Source organism: Lepeophtheirus salmonis, unplaced genomic scaffold, assembly GCF_016086655.4.
Source record: "Lepeophtheirus salmonis unplaced genomic scaffold, UVic_Lsal_1.4 unplaced_contig_7011_pilon, whole genome shotgun sequence".
Taxonomy (NCBI): Eukaryota; Metazoa; Arthropoda; class Copepoda; order Siphonostomatoida; family Caligidae; genus Lepeophtheirus; species Lepeophtheirus salmonis.
In genome coordinates, this window is record NW_027295643.1 from 1 (window position 1) to 11,245 (window position 11,245).

Genomic DNA, 11,245 nt, shown 5'->3' on the forward strand with positions numbered 1-11,245 from the left:
TATTTTCCACAACTTTAATTATACTACTAAATGTTTAGGTGACATCATAATTAGGAATATAGATCTAAGCATATTTTTAAGTACGAGTTTTTATGATGTTCTTAGCACCTTGAACATTGTTTTTTTTTTTTTTTTTTAAATTGTTATCATTATTCTATCTTTCTCTAGGAGAAAATCTCTAAGTGTAAAGTGATACCCTTTGAGGAAATTCAGTTTTAACTCTCTACGAATCTTTAATTCATATAACTACGTTGAGAAAGGCCAGTCTGAAACAGCTGTCAACTCAAACTTGGATATAATCTAACAGAAATGTTTAGAAGTATCGGTCATTACCCTCTAATTTGATCAAATTGAGCATATTTAAAAGATAATTACTAATTCTGTGCCTTGTGTTTTTGTATCTTCATAAAATGAGTAAAACTAAAACAAATTTTATAAGCTCTTGCCATATTCATTGACTATTTAATCGTGTATGTACCTAGTTATTTATATAATTTTGATAATTTAGCTTTTTATATGTATTTATGTATTCAAATATAAGGTTAACATCAGCTTGTGTTCGGTTAAGGTCCAGTGGGTTTGTCAGTCCAGGTCTCGGTTCTTTCATTTCAACAGTTTTAGTATTAGTTCTTGTATTTGCTTTATTTTTTATTTTTTACAGAAGCAGTTTGGTTTTCGAAATGGGGGCTTGAGGGGAGGCTAGGGGAGGGGGTGAATGAAGATGGAGAATTGAGGATTGCTTTTAGTCTACACATACATATTACAAATGTTTCGTATAAAGGGGCCTCAGCTAAAAATGTTTAAGTGTAGGGGGACATAATAACATAACACACAATAAAGTTTGGGAAACCCTGGCTTAAGAAATATTATTGTTATCAAATTATATGATAGAAACTTGGACATTATTCAAATCAAAAATCAAAGATTGTCCAGCTATACGCTTGGATTTTATTTTTTGTTAATTTTTTGCAGACAATATGAGGAATTTTAAATGTTTAGTCCAACAAAAAAAAAATCTCTATTAGGTCATCATTTCAATTTATTCCACATTACAATTGAAGTACGTCACCATAAAAACAATCTTGAACAAAAATTATTATTTACTTCATATATATACACTCAGCCCAATACTTCATCAACATATTTGAATCAAATATAGACTCATTATTCAAAAAGATACATAAATAAATTCAAATGGCGACTATGTAGAAGGATTCTTTTAAGCAAACAACTTTAAGGATTCCATAATGTTTGAAACAGTTTTAGTATTCATTGAGTTAAAATTAATACTTTATTGAAATGGAATCGATAAGTCAAAATAGCGGATCATTATCAAATTATTATGGTTCATGATCAAGAGTGTTCTTGGTCGATATAGTGGTATGGGCACCATGATCCCTATCTCCAAAATCAGTTCCACAATTATAAAGGACTAATTCATGGAAGTTTTAAAAGTTGTTAAAAAAATTCGATTAGCTACAGTTGCCGTCATTGTGGAAAGAGTATTGGGCCTGTATAAACCGCAAGTTTTCCTCTCGTTTACGCCTCGTTTTTCCATTTCAGATAGTAAAAATGTAAAATAAGGCCAATTTCTTTCTTTGAGAATTCAATAGTTGACATACGATAATTCAGACTAAACCGGCCCAGTGGGATATAGTAGATTAAAGCATTCGTAGTATGGAATCCCACCTTTACTACACCACACCATATGATTCGATGTGACCAATGAGAAACAAGATATATCTTGTTCATTAGTTGAAAAAAAGGGGCGGGAAATATGAAATTACTATTTCTCCACCCTAATATATACAAACCTATAATTGATTAACAAGACATTTCCTTCAATCAAGACTATTTCATTTAGGTACACGTGGAGTTGAAATCCTGCAAGAGACGCCACAACAGCACCCGCACCCTGAATATCTCCGTCAACCAGGCCTAGGCATTCAAGAGTGTCAAATACCTCCAGAGGGTCTGAAGCAGCTTCCACTACCACTTGGAGCTCACTATCAATTCTGAGGGGGGATACAATGACGAAAGCATGTTGTTTGGGTTCCTATTAGTAGATAATAAAATTGTTTTCGGGATCTTTTAATAGAATTCAATACTATGTACATTAAAATATGTAAATAAAAACTTTTAGTTCGGTGCAAGGTTCTAAGATGAAGTCTGCTTCCTCTTTGGGTCGCCTTGCCACCAAATGTCGTCGTGATATCATTTTTTTGATTTTTTAAATCCCGGGTAATATACAAAGAAAACACATTTCTTCTGTCGCTTAGCAAAAACACTTCAACATAATTAATAACAAGTAGTAAATAGGAGTACAATACCTCACCAACTTGTAAATTAACTCATTTGGAATTTGTCAGTCCCTTGAGCGTGTTCTTTTTCCTGGTTGTAAAAAATGAGTCAAGGTTTTACTAAGATATACTTTGAAACAGGAGCTGTAGACTTATCTGTATATCAAACGTATGAAGCTGTAACACTGATTGTGTGTGCAATCCTTTGTCAGGATTCAACAGACTGCTTGGCCTTCAACTATAAAAGAAAAATGTGTGAATTGGTTGATAAATACTCGATTGATGATACTAGTACTAACATGATTTACATTAGGGAACGTAAGAGGATTCAACTGATTAATTATTAAACCAAATTATATTATTTATTTCTCTTGAAAGCTTGTGTTTATTGGGATCGTGATACATTTTCAACAACATTAAGCATAAAATTTCCAATGACATTGGCCAATTGTATATTAGCATGTAGAAGTCTTACAAATTGTTATCATGTCGTACTTTCTCTTGATTTTGAAAAATGCCATATGAAAGGAAGAATACAACGATTTGTGGAAAATAAAAATGTCATCACTGCAAGGGAATGTCTGGGAGTTTTGAAAAAAGTTGGAAATGTAATCAAATTGAGTTGAACCATATTTGATTTAACCTCTCTTTTAATTAAACAAATAAAAGAAGCATGATTATCATTTTAATATGAAATAAATTCGATTATCAGTATTTAGATACTTTATTTGTGCTAGACTGTGACACGTTGCTACTTATATTTCTGAACTCAAAGAAACTATGCATAGAAAGTTCTATTTTTTGATCCAGTTGTTGGCTTGGTATTTATAGGAAATCAATTTGTTAATAATGTTTTGTTATTTACATGTTATTTGGAATGAAATTTACTCTTCAACACTTTCATGCACAATCCTACAGTACAATAACTACTGGTATAACGAATTCAAACGAAGGCTATATTTTTTCTCCATGACGAAATTCATGTAGGCCGTCCAAAATCGGTGGTTGTGTCAGAATGCATCAATCCTCTGAATGAGTTAATAAAAGGAGATTGTCAGATGGCTTACAAGAGATTGAGGCATCAGTATGACAATTATCTACATGATATTGCATGAAAATTTAGCTGTAATGAAGATTTGTTCTTGTTGGCGAACCATCTCGTTCAGGACGTCAATCTTTGCTGTAGTCTCCATTATCTTTATTAGGAAGATTAATGGATGACTGATAAGTGACCGTTCTCAATCTTTTTCTTAAATAATTTATTGGAACTTTGATTTCTTATACATTGAAATCACGGCCTCCCTAAGTTTCTGATATGATTGTGTCAATCTGATGGGCACTAATTATGTTGGCAAACCGAGAAGTATATAAATAAACCCTGATTGAAATATTGACCCTCCATTACCTTAAAATATATATATATATATAAAGAAGGATCTTCCTACTCAAATGACGGAGCCTTAATTAATACTACCTTGAAAGATTTCATCGTATGCCAATGTCAACATTTCAAGTGATTTGTAGCACTAAATTCGATTTTTTACGCATAATTTGATACAGATTGTTTGACCCATGTTTTTCAATAGTAAAAAATTGCAGAAGACGCAAAAAACTTATAACCGTCATACCTATAACAAAAAAACTGACCGTACTATATAGCTGAAGAAATACATCTATGTCTGTGGCGAGTGTACTACTAATAAAAAAAGGAAAACATCAAGTATACAAAATGTACCTTGAGGCCAAATTTGAAAAGCCACTTCACTTTTTGAACAGACCCTTTTATGAATAATTGAAATCCTCTCAGAAAATAAGTGATCCTATTTGAAAGAAATAATTACTATAGATAGAAAAAATTATAAATATTTTATTGTAAATGAAAATACTTCAATTTATTGAGAAGTATTGATATTCAATGAAAATTTAATTGGTTCTAAACTACATATAAATATATTTATTTATATTTAAAGAATATTTATTAAGGTGGCCCGTCGACACAGAAGCAAGGAAAACGATTCTTATCAAAATTGATTGTGGATTATAAATAAAAAATGGATTTACGATTCTCAAAAGCGGTTTTTGTGGGACTGCAATATATTATTACTTATCGGCCTCGGTTCTTTGTGCTTTTTTTCCTAAATAGAATATATAAATAAAATACAATACCTATACATATATTATCAGAAATAAATTAGCTTTAATCAAATAAGTCAATTTCTTGAGGTTTTTTTGCATTTGCATTGTTTTCCAACTCTTGCTTTACGTAACCAGAGTGATATTGTTTTATCTCATTTTCAAACATCTAAGGGTTTCGTATGGATCTGGAAAAGTGGTTTTTGATAACCAGCTGTGTAAATAAAAGGAGTTGGGGTAGATTATGAAACGAGGTCCGCTATTAACCTTTTTGGGTTCTATAATAATTGATAATTATAATATTTCTTAAGCTAGGGATTCCAAAGCTTAACATTATCACAATATATTTTTAGCTAAGGTCCCTTTATAGGAAATAAGTGTAGTATGTATGTGTAGAACGAAAGCAATCCTCACTTCTTCATTTTCCTACCCTACCCTGTAAACTCCTCACACGGCCCACACTTTGAAAACAATTATCTTAAGCAATCTTAGCTTTCAGTGCCCTGCTGGAACTTGGAGCACTACGCACGTATAAAGGTAGCTGCGGGCCTTTTTTTATCTAATATTATGTACTGAGCACAAATTTTCGAGCGAAACCCTCATTTGAAGTGCCTCTTGCTAAACTGAGCCTGTATAAAAAAGAGACGAAACCCTTGAAATAATACTTGAACAGGGCACAATCTTGATCAAATGTTGTCACACATCTTTCAAAAGGTGAAGCGCTCCATTTTTGAACATATTCCCATGAATAAAGCTACAAATATTCATATTAAAAGTACTTCATATCTAAAAAAAAATATACAGATAGGGTATTATGTCGATCATCATGAGCGTCTTTAACAAAATAATTCATGGGGATAATGATCTTTAAACTGGTATAAATAGCCATGTAGAAAAACCGAAACTTTGGTTTTAATAAGTTTATAAAAGTATATACTTTTAATTTTCTAAAATGCAAATATTTATTTACTTTGAACAATAAAAAAATTATAGTCTTTATACATATAATACTTTATATATTGAATGCAAAGAAGTACTTAACTGTTAAGTAATAGTCAGATATTATATATACAAAGTCTGAAACTTATCGATCATTTATTATGAAATTTTTTTCCAAAGAAGTAGCTAATTAAATTAAGAATAAATGTCAACCCTTTTGTTTTAATGGAATAGTTTGCATTCTTTTGACGTAGTTAGTGAACTGGGTACAATGTTACCCCAAATATTAAACAAACTTTTTTATATGATACAAGCTCGAAATAGATTCAAAATTGCACTGTTTTAATTTGTTATTGATGTTTTCCTTATCATTTTGCACTCAACTTTATACAAATGTGTCTTGATAATAACATTAGGTTTCTGATTATTTTCGTTCAATCATTATTATTAAGTTGTAATAAAAACTTCCATGGAAGATTGATTATTTTTGACCAATTTTAAGTACCTAAATTGGTCTTAAATTTTAAAGAGGTTGAGTATTGGATATGGAATAACAGGTGATATTACATTACACAAACGACTAAAAAACGAAAAAAATTGATTAAATTCACCAAACTTTAATAAAATATATCAAAGTTTAGGAGCTCCTAGACAATACAAATTTTGCAAACACAAAAAGATGCACTTATTCTTAGAGATGTTTTGAGATATCACAAAAACGTTCCGGCGATTAAATCTATTTTAAACAGATTTAAAGCAACTTTATAAAATTTGGGGTACAAAAATCCCAGTTCAGTAAAGAAGGGTTTAAAGGTAGGGAAGAAAGCTTGTTTTTCTTTTTTTATTCACCCTTCCGTTTCTCTTCCTCTCTTACTTTGCCTATTTTTTATTTAATTAAAATAATTGAATTAAACAATTAACTTCTCTTTTTTTTTTTTTTTTCATTTTTTGAAAACAAATAGTGGTATTTATTATAACGAAGTAGAAGTTAAATAAGCTAATGTATGCACTTTTTGTACACAGTTACGTGTAATATTTAATAGTTTTAATTTTAAATTAATTAAATACGTGGAAAAATATAATAAAATAATAAAAATAGAAGTGCTTCTATTTTTAATTAAATATTTAAAATCTTATTCCCATGACTAAATATTATTTCCATGACAAAGTAAGTGGTCGAAATATTAACATTCCAGTGTCCCATTGGCATAAGAGTTGGACATAATTATTTTATGCATGGAAAAGTAATACTTTGTATGTGTTCAAATTACAAAAAGAACCACTTAGTTAAATATGAATCAGTTAATTTGTTGATCAAATCAAAAACCAAAATGTTATTATATTTTACATATTTTTTATAGAGCAATAAATTATGTAACAAATAAACATCAAGAATTATCCAGAACTAAATGTTGGCGACCCTCATTTTTTTCACAAATTTGTTGATTATTTTCTCCATCTTATTAGACTCCATAAAGTTTCTGGTGTCACGTTCAATTTTCACTTGAGCCAGCAGAGAATGAATGTTAAACAATTAAATGTATCGAGTACCTGGACAAGAAAACACGCGCTCTAAGAGCTGGCTTAGAAGTACATTAAATTGTCGCCCACTTTAAACCTTGATAACTTGAAAACGACATTATCAAATAAAAAACTGATTAATAAATAGGAAAGCTATTCTTGTCAGCTGACGATACGTAGTTCAGTTAGCATCATGCCGTCATCATATGAAGAGATAAAGAGCTATAAGTGGAACGAGGAGCTTTCGAGGTCCTCCGTAGTCATGGCATTGGTTAATAATGGAGGTGAAATCTCCAATTTCACAATTGCTTCAACCTTAGGAGTGAATTTGCGGACTGTTCAGCGTATCCCTAAGAAGCTAGAGGACACCTGGGATGTTGAGGCCACTATAAAGAGGGCACCCAAGGAGGAGGGCGCCGACAGGAAGGTCAGGGACACTGACTTTGTCGACAAGGTGAAAAAGATGGTTGAGGTGACCTATGATCCAAGGGGTGGCCGAAGACAGGGCCCTGGGTGTGGTAACAGGATTCAGCACCCTACCATGTGTCCAAAATCTCCATGAAGTGGTTAACCGAGATCTGTTATGATGTCGTAACCAAGGATTTGTGGCCTCCTAACTCTCCCGACCTTAATCTTTTGGACTATTTTGTCCGGGGCTATGTCGAGAGACATACCAAAAAACATCCCCATTGCACCAAGGCCAGCCTGATGGACTCCATCAAGGAGGTATTCGGCAACATGGACAATGAGATGGTCAGAAGAGCCTGCAGCCGATTCAGAGGCCGTATTGAGGCTGTTATTGATGTCAACGGTGATTATATCAAATGAATGTCTACTCTATACCTATATGCTCGTCATAGTTTTGATTTTCAATAAAAAAGTTAAAAAATGTATATTTTGTGTTGTTTTTTGTAGAAAAATATTTTGGCGACAATTTGATCCCCGCTCCCTGTAGCTCACGAATACGTTATTTTTTTAATAAAAATATATACCTACGCTTTTTCAATACAGAATTTTTATGAGCTGAAATATATAAATAATAATTCATAATAGGACAATTGATCAGAACTAAATAAGTTGCAATATATCACTAATATAATAAGTATTAATTATTAGCCACCAGAAAAATTAATTTTCATAACTTAAACATTAACTTTTCTAGATTTGAGCTTGTTTTCAGGTAATTTTTTTCTGCCTTCCTGTCGGATGTTGTCATTGATTTGAGAAACCAAATTTTTGCCATCATATTGAAGAGGATATGCGAAATCTTGGCAAGAATGCTTTTCCATTTTTTACCTTGCTCACACACAGTTTCAACCATTGCTTCAATTGTAGTTTCTGAGCTATTTCTTGATTCTTTATGTTGGATTTCTTTGATATGAGCAAGTTAGGCTGTAACTTGATGATTTAACTCCTTGACAATTCAGGGGAATGCTGTGGTATTCTTGCCTTTGGAAGCAGTTATAAATACGTTTAAATAAGTTTAAAATTGTGTACAGGATTGAAGATGAGATTAACTTTTCTATTGATATTGTGTGGATAATTAATTGACGTCTGAAATACACAACCACAAAGTTATCATAATTATACCATATTAGCTGAAGAGGAATTCAGCGTATAATTTGGCAACTAGTATAATTGCTACCACATCCATGTAGTTTCAATCAACGGATTTGATCATCAATGTAAGGACCGTTTAAGTTGTTTTGTTGTTCTCAGAGTCCAAAAACTTACGTCTAACAAACTCAATTATTTCTTTGGAGTATACCAAATCGATCATAAGATTCCCTTCTACCTAAAGATAGAACCTGTTTTTGAGCTTGTGCTGCCGAGAGCCCTACCTAAGTTCCAGTTGCCGATTAAGTTGACGACCACTGCCCTGTCTTTGGTCTACAGAACGGGTAATATAATCCTATTTTGTGATATGGAAGCTGCACAAAATTCTTAGTAATTATCTATATCTTTGAACTCACTTTGTGATCCACTTTCTATCATGGAACAGTCCTCTCCCATTTGAATTCAAGTTCCAGATTAGGAGGCATATTGAAACCAGGAAAACTATGGAATCAGACTTTAATCCTGACGTCATCCAGGGGCACACTACTTCCATCCCATCACCTTAAACTTAACGGTCACCGTTGGAATCATATAGTATCTTTCACTTCAAAAAACAATGACTAATCAATTTTAAAAATAAGCCTCGTGTTGGAGCTGGCCCACATTTTTACTCATCTGCATGTAGTCAGATATCTTGAGATGTTCATGGCTAAGGCCTAATCGAAGGTTGTCATTTCTTATGTGAGTCCATATCATGTGATTTCTACTTTCACTGTCAGCCCTACGTCTTTGCAAGTCCCCTCTCTCTCTCTTTTTCTTTCTTAGCAACAAATATTAATATGTCAGTATGTACTATCCAATATCTTTATTTGGGCTCTTCAGTTCAATTTATTAAACAAACATACTTATAATAAATAAACAAGGTTGGAACACGACGCTCTTTTTCGGATTTTCTAGGAGTCTTCTTTTCATCTGCGATTCGATACGGTTTGACGATGTTTCAGCCTTATTTGTGATTTGTAGGAATTTCCTAATCTGTTTTAGTAGTAAATCTTTAAGCAAATTCAATTAGTTTCTATCTTACTTCATGCCGGTATAATAAATCTAATCCAAGACCTTTGGTTCGTTATGCATCCGTTTCTAAACGCGTTGTTCTCAACGGATCAAACAGTGCTAGGTTGTTGGCTTTAGTAAAATATCTTGAATACTATCCGTCACCTGGGAATGAACTAACTCCCATTTGAATTCATTCTTTGTCTTTAAGAAGTATCTCAATGGTTCGGCCATCTTGGTCAATTTTGAGGTAAAAGATGTTAATTGATTAGACATAACTATAAATCACCTTAATTCTGTTCTATTTTTATGATTAGGAAATTAACAATTAGCATTCAATTTATTTCCGTTAACAGAAATTCAATTCTTATTGGTTTTGTAACTTACAAAACCAATTTCTTCTTTCACGAATTGAAATTTCTCTAGACTTAATGTGATTCCAAAATCCTTGCATTTCTTTAGGATCCTTCTTACGCTCTTAATGTGGTTCTCAAAATTTTCTTCGTAGACGAGGATATCATTGACTACTTTATGGCATTAGGGATGTCTTCTAGTGATATGTCACACCGACTATTGTACGCATCTCCCATAGAAATAATCACATAGGAGCTCTCTTAAAGTAATATCTTCCATATGGAGTTATATAAGTTGTTAATTTCTGCCTTTTCTCTTCGAGAGGTATTTGCCAATAACCATGGATCACGTCAAATTATGATAAAAACTACGACTTCGGTATGATTTTAGAAATGGCTTCCTTTGGAGTTTTCATTTTGATAAACTAATCTCTTAACCTGTGAGTTTAACTTGGTGTAGTCAACTGTTAGTCACTCTCTACCTTTCTGTTTAGGTACAATAACTATGGGTTGGCACCACTCTGTTATTTCATCTTCTACTTTCACGATCACATCCTTTTTGGCCATATCATCCAGCATATTTTTGACCAGTTTTTCATTGTATTTTCCAATAATTTTATTTTCATTGATGGGAAATTCATTTCTTTTAATTTATGTTTGCACGAGAACACACTTGAAAATTCCTTAATAACTGTTTTTTCACTTTCACAATTTAATTCTAAAATTAGTACTAGCTCTCGAAATTCAATTTATACCCTTTAAAACTAAATCGTTCAAACTGTCTTGTTTGCTCTTGGTCGTTTCAACGCTGCTATACAATGTAAGTAATAGTGTCTTTCAGACGGAGCTGCGGGTTTTTTCTAAAAGCTTTTTACGAACATCTGCATCTTTGACTCTGCAAGTGAAAAGAGGTGCCAACCAATATTCTGACTTCAACTCGTAAACTAAATCGTTCAAACCTTCTTGTTTTCTCTGGTCGTTTCAACGGTGCTATACAATATAATAGTGCTTTCAGACAGAGCTGTGGGTTTTTTTAAAAAAAGGTTTTGACGAACATCTACATCTTTGACTCCACAACTGAAAAGAGGTGTCAAACAATCTTCTGACTTCATTTCGAAGATTTTGGTCTCTTGTTTTAACATTTTTAGCTCGCCATAAAATTTATCAATTGTTTCAAAATTTGCTTGTTTACTTTGCATGAATTTGTATCAAGCTCCTGCAATCTGTTTCTTAGCTTTCAGATATTTGCTAATGTCTCAATTACCTCCTCTAAGCCTTTATAAGTGTCTGATGGAATTCTGACATTGTGATGTATCTTGATGGGAAATCCAGGTGAGCAACATGTCCAAAAAATAGCCATTGGCTGTTCTCCCGTTTTTTCTTTCAGAT

General features: G+C 32.4%; 2 long non-coding RNA genes across 2 annotated transcripts; both read right to left on the bottom strand.

The window, feature by feature from the left end:
• Window positions 1–1,021: 1,021 nt before the first annotated feature.
• On the bottom strand, window positions 1,022–5,078 carry LOC139907545 (uncharacterized). Its single transcript, XR_011784230.1, has 2 exons — window positions 2,116–5,078; window positions 1,022–2,056 (listed from the first exon to the last, which is right to left on the bottom strand). It is a non-coding gene; the product is annotated as an uncharacterized lncRNA (long non-coding RNA).
• Window positions 5,079–6,202: 1,124 nt separating this feature from the next.
• On the bottom strand, window positions 6,203–10,589 carry LOC139907544 (uncharacterized). The gene is made up of 2 exons (XR_011784229.1): window positions 8,867–10,589; window positions 6,203–8,805 (listed from the first exon to the last, which is right to left on the bottom strand). It is a non-coding gene; the product is annotated as an uncharacterized lncRNA (long non-coding RNA).
• Between the last annotated feature and the right edge of the window lie 656 nt (window positions 10,590–11,245).